The sequence below is a fragment of the Miniopterus natalensis genome, chromosome 9, assembly GCF_054644295.1.
Source record: "Miniopterus natalensis isolate mMinNat1 chromosome 9, mMinNat1.hap1, whole genome shotgun sequence".
In the NCBI taxonomy this organism is placed as follows: domain Eukaryota; kingdom Metazoa; phylum Chordata; class Mammalia; order Chiroptera; family Miniopteridae; genus Miniopterus; species Miniopterus natalensis.
The window spans coordinates 63,478,380-63,505,750 of NC_142089.1; the positions used below are offsets into that span (position 1 = coordinate 63,478,380).

A 27,371-nucleotide genomic window follows, 5' to 3' on the forward strand; every position below is an offset into this window, starting at 1 on the left:
AGAAAGTACAATCATTTGTCCCGGTCACATGGACAATCACAAGAAGCGAGGCTGTGTGGGATCTGGCCCCCGCCCAGTGCCGCAGGCTCCTGCCTGCTCTCACACCTCAGCTCCATTCGCTTAGGGTCTCGCCGTTCCCCACAGCCAGGCTCTGGCTCTGGGGATGGGCTGTCCTGCAAACACTCTCTCCATTGACAATGACCATCCATATACACTCAGACGGACAAACCCAGCAATCCTTTAGGATTAGGTGCAGGAGCCACTTTGTTCATTTATTCATTGATTCGACATGTGCCAGGCATGGGGCTAGATACTAAGAATACAGCGGGCACCATGGAACTGAGATTAACTTTCCCCAGTGAACCTTTGCTACCTCTCTCCATCTCTGACCTGGGTTGGACCGCCTTCCTTGGGCTTCCCCAAACACTCTGTGTTTATCTGTATCATAACACTGGATATAAGACTTATTTTACTAATCTGTTTCCCATTTCCTTTCAGGCAGAGGCTGTTTTCCCATTTATCTTTGTATACCTGTGCCTGGCAAACAGCCTGGGTTTCTATAGGTATTTAATCTCTCCCTCTCTCTCTTTCTCTAAGTGACTGAATGGTAACACTAGTCACAGACTACAGATGGTCATTCGTCAGAATAAAAAATTGTAAACACTCAATCTTGGGCTTCAACTGGTATTACTTCCACCATTTTGTCACCAAACCTGGCAAATGAGAAGTCCTCATGAAAGTTTTTAATTTGTTTTCATTTCACTTTAAAATTATCCATTTAGTATCTTCTATGTACTGGGCACTGGACTTAGGGAAGAGGGGTAAGGAAGACAGATGAGTCCTTACCTACACAGGGCATAGACTAGGCCACGAGGGAAGACAGAGGATTAAAGAGGTCACTGTTGAGTACTAACAGTTTGGGTGTGACGGGTGTTCAGACACAAGTGGCACCAATTAGACACTCCACACGGCAATGTATACTTAGGCTTACTTTAGGGTAGGTTCTTCTAATGAGATTCACAATTTCAAAATAACCTCCCAAGACACAGAAATGGAAGTAATAACTTATCAGCTGATGACACATATTCAGCTTCTCTATGGAAGGTTAACAGCAGTTTGTACTGTTCACTACAGCAAACAACTAGCCACACGTGGCTCATCCCAACAGACTTGGGCTACACATTTAAAACACGTACTGGATTTCAAAGACAGTACAAAAAGGGGTAAAATGTCCTAATTTTAATATTGCTGACATGTTAAAAACCAGTATCTGGCTTTATAAAATTAAGATAGTGTTAAAGTTATTTCGCCTCTATTTTTTTTTTTACTATGTGGCCTAGATTAGTGGCACAGATTATCTTTCTATTAGCTAAACATTACTCTAAAGGCCTAGGAATGACAATCTGTAAATTTGTTTTCTCAACTTCATCTCCCCCTCCCAAATATTCTGTCCAATCCTCATGTAGGCCTGTTGTTCTGGTTGGCACAGCAAAGTTCCCTCTTCATCAGGAAAATGCTCCCTGATTGTTCTTTGGTGAGTACCCCTCCCTCTCACAGCCTAAGTGCACACAGGTGACCCAAGCCTGGTGTCACTGTGGTCTGTTCTCCCTTCTTCCCTTCACCCACAGTCACTGGTCAGGGTGTCACATGACCAAAGCTGGGTGAACAAAGGCCAACTCTAGGCATTTTTCTGGAATTACTGGGAAGAAAGGGGTGTACCTTCCCAGTAAAGCTGGTAAGCTGGAAACTACCTGAGAATGGAGCCTCCACAGGGAAAAGCAGAGTGGAGAGATGGAGGGAAAGGGGTCTCAGGTCATATACTGGGGGCAACAACTGGTCTTCCCCAGACTTTTCAGTTACATGAGTCAATAAAATCTCCTTTTTGCTTAAAGCACTTTGAGTTGAGATTCTGAAAGCGTGGTGTTGCAAGTGACAGCCTGTGGGATTAGCTGAGTGTGGTGCAATGGTGGGGGGCTGGCAAGCCTGTTAAAGAGTGGCAGAGTGTGTCCGTCACTTCTCGTGGCCTTTAGGAAATTATTACTGACAGAGACAAGCTCCATTTGAGGCTGGCTTACCTAAAAGTAGAGAAGAAAAGAGCTTTGCCATGGAGGCCTTTATTTTCTGTACCAAGTAATCCAAGATAGAGAGCTGTATTCTCTGCTCATGCTAAAGTCCACAGAAGAAAGGCAAATGGGAAAAAAGTCTGGGACCTGGAACTCTTGTGTCCCTAAGGCTGAACTCTATTGAACCCTCACAATAGAGAACCAACCACTGGTCAGCAGCCTGGGGAATATTAGTTTTGCCTCCCCATCTGAGGCTATTGTTCCGAACTGCTTTGAGGCAGGCAAGGACCTATGGAAGCAATAAACTGTAGGCTAGGGCAATTTCCAGAAATCTGTTGCTAAGAAACTGAGATAGAACTTTAAAGAGTAGGACTAGTTATGATGTGTGACTGGTCACCAAGCACCAAACCTCAGAGTTAACCAAATCTAAATACTAGACTGAAAAATCTACTAAATTTTAAAGGCACTTGTATTGCCGGACAATCTCTACATCTAGAGAGCAAAGGCCTATGATATCTTAGCCTCTAAGATACTCAACTACTAAAGCCTATGAATCTAGCAAAAAGATCCGAGCTTTGAGGGTAGAAAGTGAGGTAGCTATACTGACTCGACAAGCAAATCACGTCTCCACCAGTCTCCAAGAGCCAGCATTCCTGCTGAGGAGGACACGGTGTGCTATGGGAGGCAACCACTGTGTATTACTTTCCTTTTCCAAATGGATGTTTCTATTGGGTTTCCCTGTTACCTTCCTTCCCTCCCTGTTCAGTGAGTGGGGCTTGAGAGGACCTACAGACCTTGCAGGTCCTGGATCTGAGGATGGGCATAATAATCAGGCTCGCATTTGGGAAAGGCTAAGAATTTTGACATATATTGGAGCAACATTACTTTAGCAAATTCAAGCACACATGCTTGGTAATACAAACCAAACCGAACCGAACCGAACCGAACCGAACCGAACCAAACACTAGACAGGAGGATTTAAACAGTGCAGGTTGTCTCTGTCTACACCCCCCTGACCGGGGCTGAGCACCAGGGCAGATGAAAATCTCTTTTGGTCATCTCAATTAAAAAGAAAAATGTTTTACTGATTTTAGAGAGAGGGGGAGGGAGAGAGAAACATCAATTGGTTGTCTCTCCCTGACCAGGTATCGAACCAGCAACCTTTTGGAGCAAGGGACGACCTTCCAACGCACTGAGCCACACCAGCCACAGCTCATTTGAATTTCTGGTTGCTCTTAGTGTGAACACCTTGCTGAACTGAGTTATTCTGTTCATAAACAGATTTTCATATTAGATGGCCCCTACTAGTCAAGCAACTAATCTTTCTGGCACTCAACAGAAGGCCCAGCCACTTGGAATCAAGGCTGGACATGAGAGACGCTGTGTAGATAGATCACCCACATGGCACCTTCCTGGAATCTCAGCTCCAACTAAGATTACATTCCTCTGTTAACAGTTGCACAGTTAGGCTTTTCTGAAAATGCATATATGAAAATACCAGGACTCATGGTCAGGCAGCCAAACAGTGGGCTGTGGGGAACATCCACAGTTTCCACCTGCCCAGCATTTGTTGCCCCTATTTTTTCTGTTGGGGAAGGAACTTAGTTCAGGTGGTTTCTATGTTTCAAAGCCTGAAAACAAAAGGTCTGATATTGCTCAATATCTTAAGCTGACCGTTGCCATCAGTTACAAAGGTAAGTACTGTAATCTGGGCCTACCAATCAGTGCATTCCAGTTCCTTAACTAAGGTGACTGGTTTAGGGATGGGCCCCATGAACAAAGCAAGATGAATCAGTCAATCCTGGGATTTTTGTTGAAAAGTACTGGTGTTATTAGGTAGCAGGGTATAAGCCTGGAGCTACCTGGGAACTGAGCCAACATAGAAGAAAGCAGAGGTAAGAGCTGGAGAGAGGCTGAGTCCCAGTACCTTCAAGGGAGGTGCTAGATACAGCCATGCCGAAAAGCACTCCTGCCCTAGACCCATTTGTGTGAGCCAACAAACTCCCTTTTTTGTAAGAAGACAAGTGACTTACATTACTGCCACTGGCAATGAAGAGTCCAGACAGATATGGACTCTTAACACAATAAACATTTAACATAACACAATGAACATTTGAGAGCTTATGATATATTATGCACCATGTTAATTGCTTTCCAAATAATTGTGTTATCTCATTTTCACACAACCTCACAAGGTAGTTATTATTATCTCCTATTTTACAGGAGGAAACTAAGGTCTGAGTGCTTAAATAACTTTTCTAAGACCCCACAGCCAGTAAGTATGCCTACAAATCATGCTTATAATCACTTTATAAAATGCTTATAAACACTTTATAAAATGATTGTAAAAAATTTCCATATAAAAATATTTGAAGTTTATTATATGCATATTTAAATATGTCTTTATTAATTTCAGAGTGGAAGGGAGAGGGATAGAAACATGGATGAGGGAGAGACATTGATCTGCTGCCTCCTGCACGCCCCCTACTGGGGATCGAGCTCTCAACCCAGGCATATGCCCTGACCGGGAATCGAACCAGCAACCTCTCGATGCCATGGGACAATAGTCAACCAATGGAGCCACACTGGCCAGGCTCTTGTATTATTATTTATTTATTATTGTATTATTTTCCATATGAACAGCTATAAACCTACTTTTGCCCCACCTTGTATTTCAAAAGATTCTTAAGAGATACAAAGGGGAAAAATTAAAGTTGCAGAAAGATATGTATAATATGATCTCATAGAGATGAAAAATTATAAAACTATAGACCTCACTATAAAATTTTCCATGTATCCAGAGTAAAAGATCCACATCAATTGTTAGTGGAGGTAATCTCTAGGAACTAAAACCCACGGTATTGATTTCATGTTTCTAGTCCTGTAGTATCTGTATTTTTTAAAGTGATGTTACATTCATACCTTCCAACCTAGCAATTCCACTTCTTGAAGTATACTATGAGAATATTTATGTTATTTCTAAGGTTTGTCTATTAAAAACAGCACAGCCAGTGTTTTGAATACTTACATTTTTCCACATATGTCCAACAATCTCAGAATAATAATTCAGTAAGTAATTATACATTTATATAATGAAATGTCATGCAATTAATATTTATGTACTATATTATACTATGTTATATATTAAGTTTTTAAAAAGCAGGTGTGAGTAGTAAAATTTTATTTTTGTAGGGAAACTATATGCATAGGAATAAGGTATGTAAGAATACACACCAAATAGTTTGAGCATTAATCTTTGGGTGGTAGAATTATGGTTTTATTTTCTTTTTAGCCTTTTATATTTCTAAGTTATTCTAAGGTGAGCATGGGTTACTTGCATTACAAGAAAAACAAAAATCATTTCCATTTGAGGTTAAACAAAACAAAATCTGGTAGTTTACTTTTTAGACCTGAAAATCTTATGTACTAACGTGTATGGCTCTGGCTCTGGGTTCAACACAGAAACAAGCTATGCTCCTGGAAGAGCATCCCCACTTCGTGGGGGAAAGGCAAGTGGTGTTCTTATCTACCATTTGGCTGAGCCACCGGAAAAATTAAAGGAAGAAAAAGGCACGGCCTGCTGTAGGTTAACAAACTGTGAACACTAATATAAACTCCCTTCACCCCAGCTAACAGGAGATCTGGGCAAGGAAAAGAACTAGATATATGATACATTTCTGTCTCAAAGCCAAACATGAGACAGGCATTTTGAACAGAGGAAGGAGGGAAATAGAAGAAAATGGAAATTAAATTGAGAGAATGAGGAACAGGTTAAGCACATTAGTGAAATAACCCAGACGAGGGATCTCCAGCTGGAGCCCAGGCCACAGCTGAACCGCACTTGGTTTCTGGCCATCAGCTCAGCAGGTTAGGGCATGGGGACTTTGAGTAAAGAATACCTAGCTTCCAGTGACTACTATACATTAACTCAAGTGGCTAACCATTTTTTAATCCATCCAATTATTTATTAAGTGTCTGCTCTGTGCCAGGCCCTCCCTGCACAGGGAGATGACTGTAAAGGCGACACAGTGATCCCCACTATATAAGAGGGTGCGGGCAGACAAGTAACAGGAACTGCATGACCAACACTGAAATGAGCCCGCGGCTGGGGACAGGAGGGCAGGAAGAGGGGCTGGACAGAGAGGTGGGTGGGGATCTGGAGAGAGCAGTTAGAGGTGGCGGTACTTGTGCCAAGTCCTCAAAGGCCAATGGGCTCTGTCATGCAGAGACTAAATGGAGTTGGGGCACCTGCGCAGCTGGCCAAGCACAAGCAGAAGCACTGAGACTTGGAAGAGCCCTGTCGGAGATGCTGGCGGTAGGGAGGGCCCTGCTTAGGGAATAAAGAAGGGGCCAGGCCATAGTCCCTTACTCACCACGCTAATAACCACACTCAGACATCAACCTTTCTAAGAGATGAGGTTACTACTTAAGAGGAAGAGCTCTAAGGCCTTCTCGGACTTTTTGGGAGAGAGGTTAGTTCATAATCTAACATGAACAAGCATCTCTATGAGCTATTAGGTGAGAAGCCTAATCAGAAACCCAATTATCTCAGAGAACTGGAGAACTGAATGGACACGGAAAAAACCCTGACAGAGGCATGTGGCGGGCGACAGGAATAGCAAGCACACATTTTATCTCGGTAGAGATTTCCCCTTAGACCCCACACCCCACCAGCTGGTGAGCAGAATCTCTCTTCTCTCTCAGATGTGTTCCTATGCATGTCCATCTCACTGCCCCGGCTAAATTCCCCCATCATTTCTCAATGGATTACTAGAATGGCCTGCAAACTTGGCCATCTTTCTTTTTTTGAACTTTAAACTACAGACTTAGGGTATTTTAAATCAGTATAACTTGCGTTTATTTTTGGAAATCTAACCACATACATACGAACGTTTCTAAAGGAAAAGGGATCTCAAACTGCCTCACAACTTTGGAATAGAAGCCATTTACTCATGAACTGGTGACGGCTTTCCTTTCTACACACATGCACTGTTTTAAAAAAATTATAATTAAGACAATTTAAAACTAAACGCACATGATTTTTAAAAATCCACTAGCTCGGGGATCTTATGACTACCTGCCCAGGGTCCTCTATCTCTGAGTAATAAGCTTACATAGCTATTTCTTGGTTTAGCAATTTTCATTTTTTATGTAGACTTCCTTCATGATGCCACACCCACCTCTTCCACGATTTTCCAATAGTTACATCATTACTTTTGTTTAAATTAAAAACCAGTGCTGTGCACTTTTACTATACAAGTATCATTCATTTCAGAGTCAAACAGTATACTGAGATTGTATTTCCTTTTTTGTAAAGTTTGTTTACTTGGGAGTTTCAAATAGCCTTTCTTGCTTTTTGGCACCATTTGTCTCCACCACATCCTCAACTTTCTAACTTTCTGCCATATCAGACATTCCATTTAGCCCCCGCTTCTTCTCCTGCCTGAAACTCCTGGCCCTCCTGCTGTCTAGACGCTGGACTATTCTCCATGCTTGTTGCACGGCTGCCTTTCTGCAGTTTTCTTTCATGTCATACATTGTTGGTGTCTGAGGTAGACACTTGTCATGTTATTTGACTGCCCAGCCTCTGAACCCACCCCCTACCATTAGAAGTTCTCCACTCTGTCAGTCCTGGTGGGAGGCCACAGAAGCTGAAGACCCCCAGTGCCCTTCCTCAGCTTCCCCGCGCTGTCACCTGGGCCGCCACAGGTAGGCACAACGCTCTGCGGAATCTCGAGTGGCCCCTGCAAGGGAGCAGACCCGAGGTGATGGCTGGGAGCCCGGGAGGAGGAACCGTAGGTGCTGGACTGGTTCTGGGGCTTGATGCTTTGGCTGTGGTCTGGCTGTTGATCATTCCTCCTTCCTGCCTGTTCTCCAAGCGCGATTCTCTAATCGTCTAGACAATTTAGTTAGTTACCCAATAGCCTTGCAATAAATTCCTTTCCTGCCTCAGTCGGCCAGAGCTGACTGCACTGTTACCAACTGTCTTCCTTGAACATACCTGCACAGTAGTACAGACGAGAACACGCGTCCCTGTACACCTGAAGTGCGTATTTCACCCTCACCGTTGGCAACCTGGCCAGGTAAAGAATTCAAGGCCTGATCACTTGCCTCAGAACGGAAGGCGCGCTCCGGTGATGAGAAACGGGAATCGATTAACCTCGGAACCCTGCAGGCCTGCCTCACCGCACTGTAAATCTCACGCACTCGGCTGTGCATCTCCTCTCACGGGAGAAACTCACGAGCTCCCCAAAACGGCGTGTCTGGACTTCAGCTACCTGAAATACGTTGTAAATTATTCCCTTGCTGTCTCTGTCTAAACTTTCTAAAATTCCTATTCCTTTTGGATCAATCCTCTAAAGCTCTTTATTTATTTTTTTGGTTCTAGTTATTTGTGTCCTTACACCAAATTTAGCTTCCACTTCACTAATTTTTTTTTAAAAGTGGGTAACTTTTGAATTTCCAATGACATTTGTTTTACTTTCTGATCAACCTATTTTTATAGCAACTTGCCCTTATTTTATGAATAGGACAGCCTCTCTGATGCCACTAACTTTTTCCTTTAAAGTGTTCTTTTATATCCTGTTTGTTTTCTTCAGTCATCTTTTCCTACCATTAAAAAAAAAAAAAAAAAAAATCTTGCCTGGCCGGGCGTGGCTCATTTGTTGAGCATCAACCTAGGATCCAGGAGCTCGACGTTCAATTCCTGGTCAGGGCACATGCCCGGGTTGCGGGCTCAATCCCCAGTTGGGGGCGTGCAGGAGGCAGCCAGTCAATGACTCTCTTTCATCACTGATGTTTCTATCTCCCCCCCCCCCTTTATCTGCATATTTACCAATAAAGCCTTTTGCTCCTTCCTTAAAAAAAAACAAAAAACCCTGATCTCACTGTATAATGTACTCTTTTCTCAAACATCTAGTCAAGTGTTGTGTCTGTTCATATTTAAGAATAAAGCAATATACTGATAAGTGGGAGCTGCATAATTCAAGTTGAGGTGGTACCCTTAAATGCGAGAATGGAGCTAATTCATTTAGTTTGCGATTTCCAAAAAATTATTTGTCTGGAAAAATCCCTCCTGGATTGTGAACATTTATTCCGCATAAAGACCTTCACATGAATCCCCCCTTACTCTTGGTTTTGCCACACTTGAGCTTCTATGGTTCTCCAGAACAGAGCGACTCTCTTTGGTATAGCTTCCTCTGTTCTGCTATAATGATTGCCACTCCTTCATTCTCTATAATCCAGAAATCTGTTGAATTATCCTGTCCACTAAAGGCCCCACTCTCATTTTAATGATTAAAAAAACAAAACAAACTGTTTACTATTATTTTCAAAGGGTTTCAAGGGGAAGGAGATAAATATGTTTGACAATCTGCCTTTCTGAACCAGAACTGGCCCTCTCTGTATTTAATTCTCATTTATCAGCAAGTGGTACTGACTACTCACTATGAGCTAGGCACTTTATATTAGTAAATAAACTAGGAAAATAGAAAGCTAAAGGCCCAGTATCTTTCCTACCTAAGTCTCTACCCCAATAATTAATTGAATGTTGATCTTAGAAAGCAAAACCCTCTGCAAACCTTTTTATAAATTAATTCTATATCTATTATCTGTGCATGTGTGTGTATATATAATATATTAAGTCTATACCAAACTAAGAGTGAAGGGATAAGAAGCTTGAGAAAGGCCCAATTAATAAACTAAACAGACCTAATGTTACTCAGATGAAATAAGAGAAAATGAGTAATACTTTTAATACAAGAAATGCTATGATGACTCTTTATATTAGTGAGTCACAGTGGTCTTTCATCTGAGTGGGCACAAGATTTCATCCCCCATACAATGTTTAAGCTTTTTTACTCCCTTTGAACTCTAAATTTTATGTTCTTTTACAGAAAAATAAACAGCAGGGAAAACTGCAATTAAACCACTAACTTAAAAGTGGGTTTTTAATTTATTTATATTACCAAATTCATAATGAGTTTTTCTTTAAATTATCGCTAACCTTAAATATGCAGTTATTGACCATAAAATGGAATTTAAGAATTCTTCTCTTCAGATAACTGAATTTCCAATTTTGAGACTGACAAAAGTATTTCAAATATATTCAGTGATGGGCAGTTATAAGCTTAGGCTCTAATTCTGCTGCTCAGATGCCACCCACAATAGTGTACTTAAATCTCCCACCAGAGTACTATTTAGTTTATCTCTACTTCCCTTTCCGATTCCTAGTTTTTAGTCTTAAGATTTTACCTCACTTCAACACCAATGGAATACACCAGAAGCTGACATTTTCTGTGAAAGGCCACATAGTAAATATTTTAGACCTTGTGGGTCACAATTCTGATGTAGCTACTCCACTCTGCTAATGTAGCAAGAATACATAAATAAATGGGCTTCGCTGTACAACTTTATTTACAAAATAGGCAGTAGGCCAGATTTGGCTGGCAGGTCATTTGGGTTAAACGATTACCCTCCTGCCATTACTACTGTTTTTATTAAAGGATATCTATATTATTCATATCAAATACTAATATTTTATGAAGTGAGAAAGCCAATCTTTTTTTGGATAATGGGATTATATCTCTGACATACTTTGGGTCATATGTAAGGACTAGAAACAAGTACTAAAAATAAAAGAAACTATAAACTATCCATTTGAATAGTTGGACCTCATCCCATCCATAGAAAACAATAGTTAAACACATGGAGATACTCCTTTTTATGTCAACAACTCAAAGCTAAAAGGATAGTTTATACATGAAATGAAGAGCTCTAAAGAAAGTCTTACTATGGGTTCATCAATTTAGAGAGTAGTAATTCAACTGCTTCATTACTAGTACAAAAAAAAAAAAAAAATCTGTCAGTAAACTTTCCCCATTGAGGTATTGTTGACACAATCAGCGTAGCTGTTCCAGTGAGTTTACTTTATAACCTAGTTGCTTAAATGGCTTGCAGTACAGTGCTAGCACCTTTCTCCGAAAAAAAGAGCATTTGTTTAATTATCACTCTGGCTCCAAGGAACAGGGCCCTTGGTCCTGGTGAACATAGTTTCACAAACTTACCTCCTGGTGCACGAGTATGATAAAAGGACTCCAAGAAGTAAGAATACTCTTGAAAGACATGAACCTAAGAACTCACTGAAGTAAAATGTTACTTTAAGAAACAGAAAGAACTAACTCTAAGATATGATTTGAAAGCCAAAAGTGCTGCTTTCCTGCTCACTCAACTTCCATTTACTAGCAACTTCAATTCCTGTATTTGGGGGTTGGGAGTTTCCAGGCTGCAGCACAATAAGGAAGAACCAAGGTGGAGGCCAATAAGCTCCCTGAGTAGAGAAGATGCAGGTAATAATTCTAGTTACTTTCATCTAGAATTTTGACAGACTACTGTAAAGGAGAAAACTGTTGAGAGAGAGAACCTTGAAAATCTGCAGAAGGCCCCTCTTAAGGATTCAGCAGAGTATTAATCAGTACAATGCATGTGAGAAAACCACCCAAGGCCAGGAAAAATAAATACCTGAAAGGAATAGAAAATAGTGCCTAGAGCTTCCACAGGACCTGAAATAAAAGGCATACGGTTCAGACAACTATTCCTACTAGCCAGACTGATCCCTCCCCAAGCCCTTATTATTCATAAGGCACAGGCTAGAGTACCCAGAAAGGTGTTGTCTCATTAGTGAGTAAAATTAGCTCCAGAATAAATACTGCTCTGGTCCCATTTAACAAAGCAAGACTTGAAAGATGAAACTGTTTATAAGAAACTTAACTGCATCTCAGAACACAACTCAAGAATAATTGCAGAAATACAAAAATGTCTAGCACCCAACAATGACCATCATCTAACAAAAGATTACCAGGTTTACAAGGAAGCATGAAAGTATGAGCCATATTCAAGAGAAAAATCAATCAGTCAAAACTGACCTGGAACCAATGTAAATGTTAGAATTAGTAGATAAGAACATAGAAAATAGCTAATGTAACATTACTGCATATATTCAAACGGTTAAAGAGAGACATAGATGATATAAAACTATGACTCAAAAAGTTTAATAAATCCCAAACACAAAAAAAATAAGGAAAACTATGCCTTGGTACAGTCAAATCGTTCAAAATGAGTGACAAAGAGAGAAAATCTTAAAAGCAGTCAGGGGTCAGGGGATGGGAGGGAAATGTTGCAAAGAAACAAAAATGATAGCAGCCCTGGCTGGTGTGGTGCAGTTGGTTAGATAATTAATATTCCCTAGGAAAACTCAATCACTGATTTTTTTTTTGATGTTTTAGGGAATTATCTGAAAAGCTATTTTCTTGTTCTGGCCTCAGTTGGTTGATTGTTGCCCCATGCATGGAGAGGTCACTGGTTTGAGTCTGGGTTAGTGAACATGCCTGGGTTATGGGCTCAGTCTCCAGTAGTGGGCATGCAGGAGGCAGATGACAGATGTCCTGCTCTCACATCAATGTTTCTCTTTTCCCCCAGCTCTCCCTTCCTCTCTCTCTAAAAATCAGTAATAATATTTTTGAAAATGATAGCAGATTTCATTTGTAACAATGTAGGCAGAAGACAGTGGAGCAATACCTTGAAAAGTTTTGAAAGTAACTGTCAAACTAGAATTCCATACCCAGCAAGAATATCTTTCAAAGATATTACAAAATCTAAAGGCAAAAATAGAAACTTTTTCAGAGATACAAAAGCTAAAAGAATTCTTCACCAGCAGGCTTGCATTAGAAAAATATTAAAAGAAGTTCTTGAAGCAGAAGGAAATGCCAGATGGAAATATGGATCTATACAAAGCAATTAAGAGCATCAGAAATGGTAGCTACATGGGTAAATATGTGAGGTCTCCCCTCCCCTTATACTTAAACCTCTTTAAAAGATAATTGACTGTTCAAACAAAAACAGTAAATTGTATTGTGGAGTTTATAACAAGTGTATAAAATACGTGTCAGTGATAACATAATGTCCAGGAGGTGAGAAACAAAAGCATATTATTGTAAGATAAGTGGTATAAATGTAAGCAGACCTAAAGAATGAATAGAGTAAGTGCAAAGAGTCAAGAATAACCAAGACAATTCTGAAGAAAAATGACATGGTAGAGAGACGTGGCCTACCAGATACCCAGACTTTTACTGTAAAGCTGTAGTAATTAGTGATATGTGCACTGGCATGGGATTGGGTGAATAGACCAAGATTAGAAAACACAGAAACAATGCCACACATACACGTTAATGTCAGATATTGCAAATGGGACACTGCAGATCATTAGAAAGGATGGACTAGCTAACAACTGTTTATCTGAGAATAAAAAATATAATTGTACCCCTACCTCAGCCCCCACAAAATTCAACACCAGACCTAAATAAAGTTTTGCTCCAAACTTTAAAGCTAAAGTTATGAAAAGAAATAAAGAAAATACTTGACTTCATGGGAGAGAAGGTTTTCTTAAAACAGAAATGCACGAATCATACATGCAAAAAACTATATTAAAATTAACTCTGGTCATCAAAAGACCATGATAAAATAATGAGGTCAAACCACAGATTTGGAGAAGATCTACGCAATGCACATACTCTCCTTAGACTTATTATCCAGAAAGATAAGGAATTAGTAGAAACCAACAAGAAAAGGGCATAGACCCCAAGAAAAAAATAGCTAAGAGATGGGAATCAGGTAATTCCCAGAAGAGGGTACTACGTGGTCAAAATATTAAAATATGTATTCAGGGTAATGTCAATTAAAACGCAATAACTTCTTCGTACTCATCAGATTGGGAAAAATTGCAAAGTCTAAAAAGACGAAGTGTTAAAAACATGTGAAATTGTTACATCCTGTTACTGGGGTGATGGTGGAAGCCCTTAGGAGAAACATTTCATCAATATTTAGCAAAAACCATCAATTCTTCAGTATGCACCATAGTTATCAACATAGATGAAGTCACACAATTAATAGTGAGTAAAAATAAAAAAAAAATCAAAGAATGTAAACGGTATTCATGCCATTAAATAGCATCATTATAATACATATGTAACAAAAGAATACACATATAAAAAAGTATTTGTAAAAAAATACAGGGAAATACAGAGAAAAAAGGGACCATACAATTGGGGAAGGAAACGACAGTATTCAACGGTATTGTTAATGTCATTACACAGTACTATTCTATTGAAATACATGATGATGAAAGAGCCTGCATTATTTTAATTGTCCAAAGAAGCATCCTGTTCCTGGGGAACAGATTATTTAAAATGCACTACACACACACACACAAATACAAGTTAACCCCCTTTGTAATAACAGAGTTTCACCAACAGGCCTACCTATTTTTGAGAAATGTGCTATAATTGAAAGGATAGAATGGAATCCTTGGAAAACAAGTCAAGTAATACCGATAAGACAATGCACTGGTTCTCAGATGAGAAGTGAACACTTTTTACATGCCCAGACCTGGGACCAAATTGCAACCCAGGTATGTGCCCTGACTGGGAATTGAACCAGCAACCTTTTGGCACACAGTATGATGCTCAACCAACTGAGCCTCTCTGGACAGGCAGAAGTGAACACTCTTAAAAGAAACAACTAAGAATAGAAATTTGTCTCCAAATAGGACCACTAGTGAGCTTCCTAAGGCTGAGGAAATAGATAAATGGTCTGGGAGGTGGTACAGAGAGGAGCCACGTGGGGTGCGTGGGCAGAGCCATCAGCAGACTGTTTAGTTGCGGTGATTCCAATAGTAGGGTCTGCTTGATGTAGAATTTAAAGACCCCTCAATCTGGACAGCATGAAGTACGCATCCTCTCATTTTAGATCTTCAGGGCAAAACAATATAGCCATCAACATAGAAAAGGCACAACTTTTTGAAAGGAGTCAAATTCCTCCACTCTCATTCGGCAATTTTATGACTCCCTAGGTTCTGGCACACGAATTGGACTTGTGGACCAACATTTTGATAGAGATCATGATTCAGAAGCCTCTCACCCACTAAGGATTCAGAACAAGGTCTTAGCTTTTTTCTACTTCATAAGGAGTCACCACTGCCTTTGAGGTACACACACACACACACACACACACACACACAGGCCTACAGCAGTGATTGCTAATGAATACATATGAAATTGTGTTCATTTTCAAGTGCACATATAAAGACCTTGAAAACATACTAAGAATAAGTGCTATGAAGATGTGGGATGGAATAGTAGTGGCACAATAGCTCTGAAAATAAAAACACTTGATGATACTGAATTCAATGAACAAAGAAAAATGTTCTTTAAACAAGTATCAAAAAAACTGCTAGTATGTTGTATAAGGAGAGGGATGATGATAACACTAACCTTTATTAATGACAAATATCAATAACCAACAATAAAGTTTATAAAGGACCTGGCTCGATTCAGCAGCTCGAGGATCACAGGAAAAGCAAGTTGATTTGAACTGTACTTTCTCTCATGTGGATCTGAACCGTGCTTTCCCTCAGGGGCAATGGTGAGTGGCAGGTGCAGCTAAGTCACTACACTGACAGCTTGTTTCCTTTTTTCACAAGAGGGTTTTTTCCTAACCTATTTATGTCTTCCACTACCTCTAGCCTATACACCTTACAACACTTCCAGGCACCAGCTATTACCTCAATAGACATTTGTTAATCAGAGACTCAGGATCTCAAAAAGTACTCTAGTTGAACCTATCAATTTAGAGAACTATTTCTCCCTCATCTATAATTATTCTCAGATATAGGCAAGGGGGGTGAGCGAAGGAGAAACAGATCCTCCCACTGCCTCTCCTGCCACTGGTTGTCTACCTGGAAAACTCACCTGTGGCAAAGTGAGTTCACAAACCTGAAATGCACTGCTTTTCTTGATGAATTACCCCAAATGACCCTCAAAGAACTCTGCATGTGGTCTCCCGAGAAGTCACCTAGAGGATCCCATTAAGAGAGCTAACTTTTTTGCAATTAATCATTATGCAAAATAAGTACCTGGTAATTTGACAACAAACAAACAAAACAAAACAAAACAAAAAAACAACACAGAATACTCATCTGTGTGATAAAGCTTCAAGATCTCTACAAATCGGTTCAAGTTTAAAGATCTGAGAATGTTAGAGCTTTATAAAATAATTAACTAATCCAAATACCCTTTTGTTTTATTAAACATACAATTAATGAATTTTGGGATTACTTTTGTACTTTTTTCAACTAATGGACTTTTAACAAAATCTTTTTCTGTTTGCACTCATACATTGCATTGCTCATTAAATACTCACACACGTGTGTGTGTGTGTGTGTAGCCAGTCACTTCACAAAAAGCAAGGAGAAAAACAGACAAGGGCCATTTGAATCACAATTTAGGAGAATTCTCTTTATGATGTTCTCAAAGTGGTAATTCTTTTTCTCATTTTGCAAAATATAACTTAAAATTTTTTTTTTTAATTATGAGATTGTAGAGAATGACAAGAAAACTTGGCCAAGTTACAGAGACGTCCTGGGTGTGTTTCTTGTTTGTACAAAGTGCAAAGAACTAGAAAAATCCCTGGCATACTTTCTAGGCCCTGAATGCCTGAGAGCGTCTCTGAAGCCTCACCTACTAAGCAAGTTTACCACTTTTGTCCACTGGCGCTGCCGTCTCTGAGCAACATTCCCTGCCCAAGTGTGTACTGACCAAAACCTGACAAGCACTAAATTCACCAGACAATTTTTTTAGATTACAGTTAATAACACAGGTAAGGAAAATACACTTCAAAAACCATTACAGAACCCTAAGCAAAAGTTTAACACCAAAAGTCCCTTGACTTGTGACTTCACCAAACACATAAGCTCTGTCCCCAGCTCCTTCAGCTGTTAAACTGGAGGAGTGGCCAAGGCACACCCCAGCCACTGGGTCATTGCAAGAGCTCTCTCCATGGGTTCCTAAGGGTTTGGTTCTAGAGTTGCCTGGCGTTGTAAAGAGGATGACAGAATCTTTCTGTCCCCACCCTATTACCACACTTTTATGACCAAATGGCACCCTTGTCAAAGCATCTGGGACACCCTGCCCCAAGGCCAATGCAAAAGAATGTTCACTTTATGATGAGCAGGGTGCTGTCTCCTTTAGAAAGGCCTGTACACAATCCTCGCCTCCCCTTTCAGCCAACTATGACTTGCTACAGGGGGAACTGAACAGTAGTCATATAATAAAATGATGGACTTCTAGTGGTGATTGTCAACTGCTGCTGTGGACAAAGCAATATCTGATGGACCAGAGGCAGAAAAAGGTCTAAAAACGGCTGTGTCTCCAAGACAGCAGAAGCTTCTGGAAGTCAAAGTTTCCAAAGGGGCTTTGAATCAATCTGTTAAATGCATCAAAGCAGGGCCAATGGGGAAGTCTAATATGGACCCTTCTTGGTCCTTTGTCACTTTCCCTGCAGCCAACAAAATCAACAGACTCTGCCCCAGCCAATTTGCTCAGTGGTTAGAGCATCAACCTGAGGCCTGAAGGGTCACGGGTTCGATTCCGGTCAAGGGCAGGTAGGTACCTTGGTTGCAGCCTTGATCCCCAGTCCTGGCTGAGGGGTGTGTGAGAGGCAATGAATCGATTTGTCTCTCTGTGTCTCTCCCACTCCCTTCCACTCTCTGTGAAAAATCAATGGGAAAAGTATCCTCAGGTGAGGGTTAACCAAATAAAATAAATAAATAAATAAACAAACAAACAAACCAGATAGACTGTGACAATGAACATGGGTTCTTCAAATGATGAGAAAGTCTTGGAAAAATGAGTAGATTTAAGTTTCAAGCAAGTTGCTATTTAAACTACACATTTCTTGTTCTGATTGTATTTGGCACCTTCAGAACCACATTCTTGCATGCTGTAGTCCTTTTTGTTAGAATCAAAATCACTTTCAAACAAATGCACACATCCTGGTTCTCAAACTTGTATACATACTGAAATCGAGTGAGAAATTTAGAAATGTCTGATGCCTGGGCCCTAGCCATGAGCTACACTAATTTAGTTATGGGAGTGTGGTCTGGGCAGCAGGATTTTGAGAAGCTACTCGGCTGATTCTCAGGTCCAGCAGAGTTTCAGAAGCACTGATCTAAGCTGGTTGGCAGACAGACTCAGAAGACACTACTATTTATGGGAAGCCTGCCTTCCTGCCAAGCATAAGCACAATTATGGTGTGGCTAACAGTCATCAGAGGTAAATATGATTCTGTCCTGATATCAAGTTATTTTCAAAGGCAGAGGGGCAAGGGACAAGAAGGAACAATGATGCTTTTGTAGAGTAAGAGAGGTTTTCAATGCTAAAAAACTTCCTAGCATATCATAGAAACCAGTTTTGCTGGTTTTTTACTATATGACAGAGGGAAGCAGTGACCCAGCCGGCAGAATTTTGGATGTAAAATGTACTAGTCCAAAGCACTAGTGAGATATCTTGGCGACTCCTGGAAAAACCCAGAGGAGTTTTCTACTGAGAATACCACTGTCAAAGAACAGGCACTGTCGCTTCCTGCCAGTCCTTACATTTTCCCACGTCGAGAAGGTAAGGACCAAGTCTATCCAGCTAGAGGGCAGCACTCTAAAGTTGCAATTTTCCATTAAGGGATTAGATAGGACTTGCAAGGTCATGAGCCTCAAAGCTGAGCATGCTCAGCATCACCGGCAGGGCCCAATAAATGCAGATCAGGGAGTTTCTGCCAAGTTCCCAGGTAATGCTCCTGCTGCTAGTACGGGGACCACACTTTGAGGATTCCTGTTCTAAGGCCTCACAAACAGCACACTCTTTGAGTAACTAGAAATATTCTATCTTGCTTTAGGCTCTGTGATAAAATGAGACACTGTCTTAGGATAAGCCTGAAGATTTATGTCACGAGGCAAAATTTTATCATTACTCTACAGAGTAACAATGGGCTCAGTGCAAGAGCTGTCTTAAGTTAAAAAAAAGGACTTAAACATCCCTTTACTCCAAACCTTGACCCATAGTTTCTTGTCTCCCAAGGGAATAGTGGGTATTTTTAATTTGTAAAATGTTCCTTTTATAATGTGGCATTTAAATGGGGGTAAGTTTGGACTTTTTAACTAAGTAGTTAGGGTCAACTGAGTAACCTCTGGAAAAAAATAAAGTTGAATCTGTACTTCACAGAAGAACAGTATAAGCCTCCAATAGAGCAAATACTTCAATGTAAAATAATACAAAAATTCTGAGGGGGGGAAAAAGGGTGTGTGTGTGTCAATTTCTGTATGTAAGGGGGATAGTGGAGGATGCTTTCTGTGATTCAAAATCTGGCAGCCATGAAAAAAAGAACAGAAAAAACATGCTATGTAAAAATTAACTTTTGTATGGGGCAAACAAAAACTTCAAAGGTTAAAAAAATGCTAACCTGAGAAAAATATTCAGAGACTTAAAGCTAATTAATGACCTTATAAATAAAGAGCCCTACAGATTAATAAGAAAAAGACCAACAACACAACAGAAAAGTAAGTTAAGTACAGGAACAGTTTGCCAAAAACAACAACAAAAAACACACACACTGGAAATACAAATGGCATTTAAAAGTATGAGAAGACGTCTGACCTCACACTTCTTTAAAAAGGCATGCAAATTTAAACCATACCAAAATATTATATTTTTCATATCAGATGAAGATAACCTGCAGATACGCCTACACATGTATGAAGTAATACACATGCAATTTTGTTTGTAATAGCAAAAGATCGAAAGAATCTAAGAGTCTATTCATAAAAGATTGGTTTAATAACTATGATACATCCATACAATGGAATATTATACAACTTGAAAAATTACGAGGTAGTACTATATGTTCTGACATGGAAAGCTTATTAAAGTATATCATTTAATGTAAAAACAGGTAACAGAATAGTATATAGTTGTCATCTTTTCTAAGGATAGAGAAAATAACAAAATTTAATTTCTGAGTTTTCATAAAGTGGAAAAATTCAAAAGAAACGAATGGAAATAATGACCTATAAAAAGCATAGGAGGGTGGGGTGAATAGGAACTGGCCTGAGAGCAAGATTTTCAAGTATACCTTATTAAACTTCCTTGGTAATTGTTACTGAGATCAAATTGCAGAACTATATAAAAAATAAGAAAAAATTGGTACATATGAACTAATTTTCCTTTAGATATTTCTAGCACAATTCAAAGCCAAATTTTAAAAAAAGTACTTAGTAAACATGAGTCAAGTCGAGCTAGGCCAAAGTTATTGACCTCCAGGGGGCCAGACATCAAATGGCAAAGTCCACTTTGCAGGCAAGGGCTTTTCAGAACATTTACTACAGCAGGTCTCTGAAGATGAAAGAAGCCAGCCAGGCTTTTAGTTTCACTGGATCATTCAATTTCTATAAATACTCTCTTCCAATTAAGCCAATGAATTTACATTTCTTTGCAGCCCATGCTTTTAAGAGAAGCTCAGATGTTTGCCATAGAATGTTTTTCACTCTGTAGCAATCTCTCCCACCTTTGTTTTTAATAAATAAACAATCAACATAAGCAGCTAATTATAGACTTTGGGAATATAAAATTTCCTAGATCAGACAAGACATACAATCTGCCTTTCCCTCCACCTCTCAAACCTGTATTTTATCTAATTCAAAATGAGAAAACATCTTTAGGTGCTGCACAAAGAACACCACATGGAGTATACAAATAAGTCATAGTACCCAAGGGTTGTAGTACCTCTGTCCACCTGAAGAAATTGCCAGTTTTTACATGTTTCCTAAAATAACATATTTTAAAATCATACCCTATGTTCAGATAGTTGTTACATAAAATTTATAAAAACTTAATATGAACTTTCTATGTGTTTTATAAAATTTTTTTAAAAAGACAAATGTATTTAACTTTCTCTGGGTACATGTCAAGGTACTAGTTACATTTCTATGATTGTCTGTCATATGTCAAGGAAGGAAAACAAGTCTGCTGACCTCTCCTGTACCCACTCCCGTTGCCAGGAATTTACAGGAGGATATTTACCAGCAGGCACAGAACATGCCAGTCGGCACCACGCTCCTTGGAGAGCTGATTATCATTTCTCTGGAGATGTTTCTAAGCTCTGCAAGGAGAGTACTCATGACAACCAAACCAAAGAAAGCCCACTGCACAAAGGAGATTTTCAGCATCCCTGACTCGGTTTCTAAAGTACCACCTGTAATCTACATGGAAAAAGAATGGGTTGGGCAAGTGAAAAACCTTTCAGATCAACTCTTGAGAATGAAATTAGAGTAAACACCTATCCATGTGTCACCAGGAAGTGGAGTAGAAAGACCCAGGGACAGGCTATCAAGGATCACCAGTTTTCTAGTCTTCATTATGCCCCTAACTCACTGTGTGACCCTGGACAAGTCACTTCCCCTCTGGACCTCCGTCTCCAGAATGTGGTGGTGGCAGCTGAGGTTCCAAACACCGTTCCCAGCACTCATGAACGGAGCCTGGAACGCTAGGCTGCTTAATTCCAGTAGCTTACTCTATCACTTGAAAACCCCATTTACTGGGAAGAATAAATTATGGCGATGACTGTGGGTTCTTCTGTAGGTGAGTGCTTACAATGAATGAGTGTGGTATAGCCCAACTCGTGGACAAAATGACTTCACAGGCTAATGCTTTAGATTTTCTGACTCCTGGTTATATAGCAGTCTCTGCACAAGATGACATAATATAAAGACAAATTCTCTATTTCACCTGGTCCCCTATTCTTAGAGGTTGGATCAGTACAAATCGTTGACATCTGGAAAAAAAGAACTGCCAAAGATGGCTGTGGGTCTCAGTCTGGAGCACTGGTGAACTGCCTCCAACTTCTGCTCTAGTTCAGGGGCCCAGGCAGAGAAAGCAGTGGCTTGGGTTTATGATGTTTCTGCGCTTAGGGCTGGTTGTCGAGTAAAAAGCAAGATGGCAACACTTTTGGCTTTGTCTCTGTGTGTGTGTGTTTCTGTCTTGCATGCACACGCATGCACGCACACATACACACAACTAATAACACAGTATTGCTTAGCTCATTTGTCCCCTGGGTAAAAAACCTCACGAGAGGCACGCCCTTCCCGTGACTGTCAAAAGCTACAGAACACCAGGCACTGGCAGGCCCTAGTCCCCTTCAAAATGACATTAAACAGGATAACTAAGTTCCTCACTCCTCTACGCTCTGAGGACCTATCTATTTTCCCTGACAAGAAGACACAAGCTAATACGTTAATCTAACCTATTATACTGCAGCCTGATATTACCCAAGAAATATGATTGAAAAAACAATCATCTTCTGGGTCCAAGGTGACTATATTTCTTTATAGAGATGCAGTAGAACAGTGACATTTTACAAAACTGCTTTTGTTATTAAGATTTATTTTTTACTTTCAACTTTCTAGGTTCCCTCTAAATGTATGAGTTGTCTATCCCATCAAAAATGATATAGAAGGTGGATTATAAATCTCACTTTTCACATCCTGGTCCAGAAGCAAATATTTTATATCAGGGGTCAGCAATGCTTCCAGCCTTAAGTGCCACCGTGGCCATTACACAACACCTGTATGTGTCACGTAGGCCTCTGACTGCCTTCCAGTGTAAGTCCCTAACCTGGTGGTGAAATAATTATACTTAATATATACTGAGCCTCTGCTGAAAGTCGACTTGCTGTGCTTAGCAATATCATTTCATCTTCCCTCAACTTCTATGTCACAGACGAGGAAACTTGATGTCAGCTAGAAAGTGGCAAAGTGGAGACTTGAAAACAAGTTTTTCTGATATTAATTTATCTCCAAGACTGATGAGAAAAATATGGAGACATGCACTCACTCTTACACAAAAGGAACAAGTTCACCATGACCTGCTCCCTACTTCCCACCCTGACTGAGGAGGAACTGAGGCCAAGTTCAGTTCAAAGGAGGGCACTGAGCGAGCACCTGCCAAGAGACAGCAGTGTGCTGGGCCTGGGTACTGGGCGTGACGCCTGCCAGGCGGGGCGGGGGCGGGGGCTTAGCATCAGAGCAGAAGCCCGGAGGTCCTCACGCTGGAGGCTCACAGCCCCCATCCTCCCACCCAGTCCATGACTCCAGGGGGACTTCCCAAGACCTTTGGGCTAACTTGCAACGTATCTTGAGACTTAATAAAAAAGTCTTGAATCAAATGGTTAAGAAACAGTGTTTTCTCTGTTCTTTTGATCATTTTTTGATCTTGACATAGTATTTCCTTTCCAAGGGCCCTGCTTTTGGGAGAGGATGTGAACGGTTGTGCAGAACGGTAAGGACAGCACTCACCCTGCTCTCCTGCATCTTCTCCCAGGTACAGCTTCGGCAGGGCACTCACACACGAAGGAATGAAGAGAAACACACCAGCAACTGGACTTGAAGTGGAAACTATTACTTTTTGAGGGCCCACTAGGGATCATTCTAGATACTTTGAGAAGGAATGACCTAAGAAATCTGTCCAAGATGTTGACTAAGTCACTCTACTAAAAAATGGACATCTCTAGGATTTTAATAAAGTTTATTTCACAAAGACTGAATCTGTTATGACTCGCATGTAGCTAATATTAAAAATACCCTTGCCTAAAAGCAATGTATCAAATCATAAATATATGGTGTATACCCACAGTGTACAAGACACCACGGGGACACTAATACGTAACTTTTATCGCAGAAAAGCTCACAATCTAGCTGCAAGGAGCATACTATCATTCAAAAGACTAACCAATAATAAAGTAACTGATAGGAAATTAAAGTAAAATAAACAAAATAGAACAATTAACTTTCAGTTTGATGGAAGATATGCAACATAGGTAAACACAATCAACTGTCAAATAATCTCCATAGGCAATAAAGCTGTCAGAATTCATACAAGCCGTGACAGTACCAGAAGCATGACAGTGTTCAAAAAATGTTACTTATAACCCCACACAGGACTTTTGAATAAGAAAGTATATGTTTTGTAAAAAGTGAAGGTATGGGGAAATTATGAGTTGGGGTGCTGAATAGTTATGTACATATTCAACACAATAACTCCATTAAGAGAAAAAGAATGAGGATCTGTGAAGGCACATTTATGGGGAGAGTCACAGAAATGAAAGCAGACATCAGGGCCCCAACTCACCCCCCAGCCCCCCCGACCACACCCAAAGGGACTTCATGGGCAGTTCCAGCTTTCCTCATTGACAGACATGCTCATTTCCTTATCTGCCAAAAGAAGATAATGGTGCTCATGAACCACCTACTTCACACAAATGTTTGAAAGGTTAAATGAAAGAAAAAAAAATGGATTTGAGGTTTTTATAAAAATTATTATTCAAGAAACCTAAATGTTCACTAAGGGTTTTACCTACATTGGTCAATGAAAAGAATCATGTCCAGATATAAACACACACACACACACACACACACCTGAAGGTATAAGAGCATTTCAAATAATACTAAGCCTTGCTTAATTTATTACTATGTAACGATAAAAAGGTGTTAAAAAGTTAAATGTTATATAGAAACTCGAATAATTCTAAACTTTGCTTTAAAAAAAATACAGAAGTTCCCAAGATAATTGGTAAAACAATATCTGATATGTGAGGAGCCCTTCCTATGGGTAGGCAACACAAGATAAATTTTTCATTTAGACGATCCCGCAGCTATTAAGAAGATGGTTACCAGGAGAATGAAAAGCCTCCAAGGCAGACTGCTGCTGGAGGAGGGAGGGCGAGCACACTTCCCACGCTGGCTCCCTTTCCAGCGAGGAACACAAAGCGGCCCAGCCACAGGAAGCCTTCCTGCACCTCACAAACAGGCTGGCACAGCCAACCAACAACAACTAAAGAAAAACGCTCCTTCCCCAACCTGAGTGAACTCACCAAGCAGCAAAAACAGTCACTCGTGGAAGACCCAGTGATAAATGAGGCCATGGTGAGCAAATTAAGAGTTAGGTGACATCCAGAGGGGTCAAAACAGGGTTTCCGTCTTGTGCGTGGCTGGTGGGAATGCAAAAGGGTGTAGCTGCTGTGGAAAAGTTTGGCAGTTCCTCAAAAGTTAAACACACATTAAAAAAAAAAAGTTAAACATGGAATTACCCTATGATCCAGCAATCCACTTCTGGGTATATACCCAAAGGAATTGAAAGCAGGAACTCAATACCTCTACACCAATGTTCGCTGCAGCATTATTCACAACTGTCAAGACGTGGAAACAACCCAAGAGTCCATCAACAGGTGAGTGGATAAACAACCCGGGGTATATATACAGAGTAGTAGTAGTACGCCATAAAAAGCAATGAAATTTTGATATATGCTACGACATCAATGGACCTCAGAGACAAGCAAAGTGAAATAGAACAGATTCCCCTTATGTGAGGCAACTAGAGTCAACAAATTCATAGACAGTAAGTAGAATAGTGGTTACTAGGGATTGGGGAGGGAGGAGGGGCATGTAGAATTATTGTTTAACGGGGACAGAGTTTCTGAAAGGGATGGAAGGTGACAAAATTCTGGAAATAAATAGTGCTGATGGTTGTACATTATAAATGTACTTAGTGTCACTGAGTTACATAACAAAATACAGTACATTTTATGCTATGTATATTTTACCACAATAAAACAAACAAAACAAGGATTCTCAAAGGATGCCCTCCCCCTTCCCTTGGGTGTGCACACTGGGTCGCAGGGTCTTCCCACACCTGCCTCTGACCCCTTCCCTCTCCTTGACCATGTGTATAGTTCCCCACTTTAGGTGTCCACTGAAATTACTCCTGGCCGAAGATGGCCCAAATAAATCTGGGAACCAGAGTTAAAGCAAGACGTTTATGGCCCTTACTCCTGACGTCCCGCCCTTGGCTCCAGCGTGTGACCTCCCCTTCCAAAGGAAAAGAAGTCATTGTTAACGAGTTTTCAGAGACGGTAACTACCAAACACTTAAGATTATTATGGAAAGAAAACTTCGGTTTCTCCAAGGGGTTCCAGAGAACAGGCCAAATGCTAAGTAAGAAAAATGGGCTTTTTCTACTGGTATCACTGACTTCCTACCAAGACCCCCAAGGGAGAAGAGAGACGAAGAAGAGCCAGGGCTCCACGTGCACATGGGTGAATCACCTGCTGTGCCTGACGCAGGGGCCACATTTCCTCCTCTCTTCTTTGGAAGAATGGATACAATTCTCTAGTCATAACTGCCTGGATAGGAAAAGATGCACACTGGGGCTCAGGCAAAAACTCACAGCAGCCACTCATTTCCATTGAGTAGTTCGGGAATATGTTCAATGTGAGACTGTGGGCACTATTAATCTAAGTTATTATAATTTTTCTGGATTACCAAGTTAAATAACCATTATGATTTCTTTGGTAGTAATGTGTCTGTCCCAAAATATGCATTGGTTAGCTATTCATGGAATGAAGAATAAAAACAACTCCCTCAAACAAATGAGGAATTCAAAATACAAGGTGTCCCAAAAAATGTATATACACACTTTAACAGCTAATAGCTCAATTTTGAAAATGAAATGTATTTTAATAAACACTGCCTTTATAATTATTCAAAGTGTGTGTATACATTTTTTGGGACACCCTGTATGTGATGAAGCTCATAGTTTAAAAACATGGATAAACCCTTGGTATATAGTGACGGGAGTTCAAGAAACTGTGACGGGGTCAGATAGCATGTCATGTTTTGATAAGGAGAGTCCGCGGCAGGTGACGGAGAAGCACTGGCTGGGCTGATGTGCCACTGCTTTGTCCATGGGAGTTGATCAACAAAACACAAACACACAGAAAGAAAAGTATCAGTATTGGCCATAAATTTAAGTATTTTCTTTATATAAGCTTAAATAGGATGACATTTGTGAGGTCAGTGAAATGTGAATTCATCTTTTCTTTTTTAAGAGAAAACAGGCTGGGAAAAATTAAGATGGTTGCAGAGGGATGTGTCACTGCAGTTACGGAAAGAACCGCAGTATTAAAATCAGGCCTAAGAAAGAAATGGGCAAATAAATTAAGCAGCAGGGTAAAGGCGCAAACAAAAGGAAACGCCTCAGTAAGCACCCCCCCAAGTGCAGCCCACTGCATCGGCCCTGTCTGAAGGGCGGCTCTGCAATCTAGAACTCGGTTCAGAGTCGGAGCAGTTCTGCATTCTGCTTCACATCAACGAAGTAGTTCTTTGCGGCTACTTATTTATAATTGAATTCCCCTGGTAGTTCTAAAAACAAGGAATGAAATCATTTCAAACAAAAATCATTATTTATACAGCTGGCGTTTCCATTTAGTTAGAAAAATTAGCAAAAAAATGTTTAGCCAGAATTTAAGATAAGTTGTGAATGTTTCACAAAACCTCATACCGTCAACTTCCAGATCTCTCTATGTTTAAGTCTTTCCCAA

At 40.2% G+C, this 27,371-nt stretch overlaps 1 protein-coding gene across 3 annotated transcripts in view; it reads right to left on the minus strand.

The window, feature by feature from the left end:
- The window catches only part of E2F3 (E2F transcription factor 3), a 71,172-nt gene that overhangs the window by 13,258 nt on the left and 30,543 nt on the right, over positions 1-27,371 (minus strand). The gene's annotated exons all lie outside the window — the stretch shown is intronic.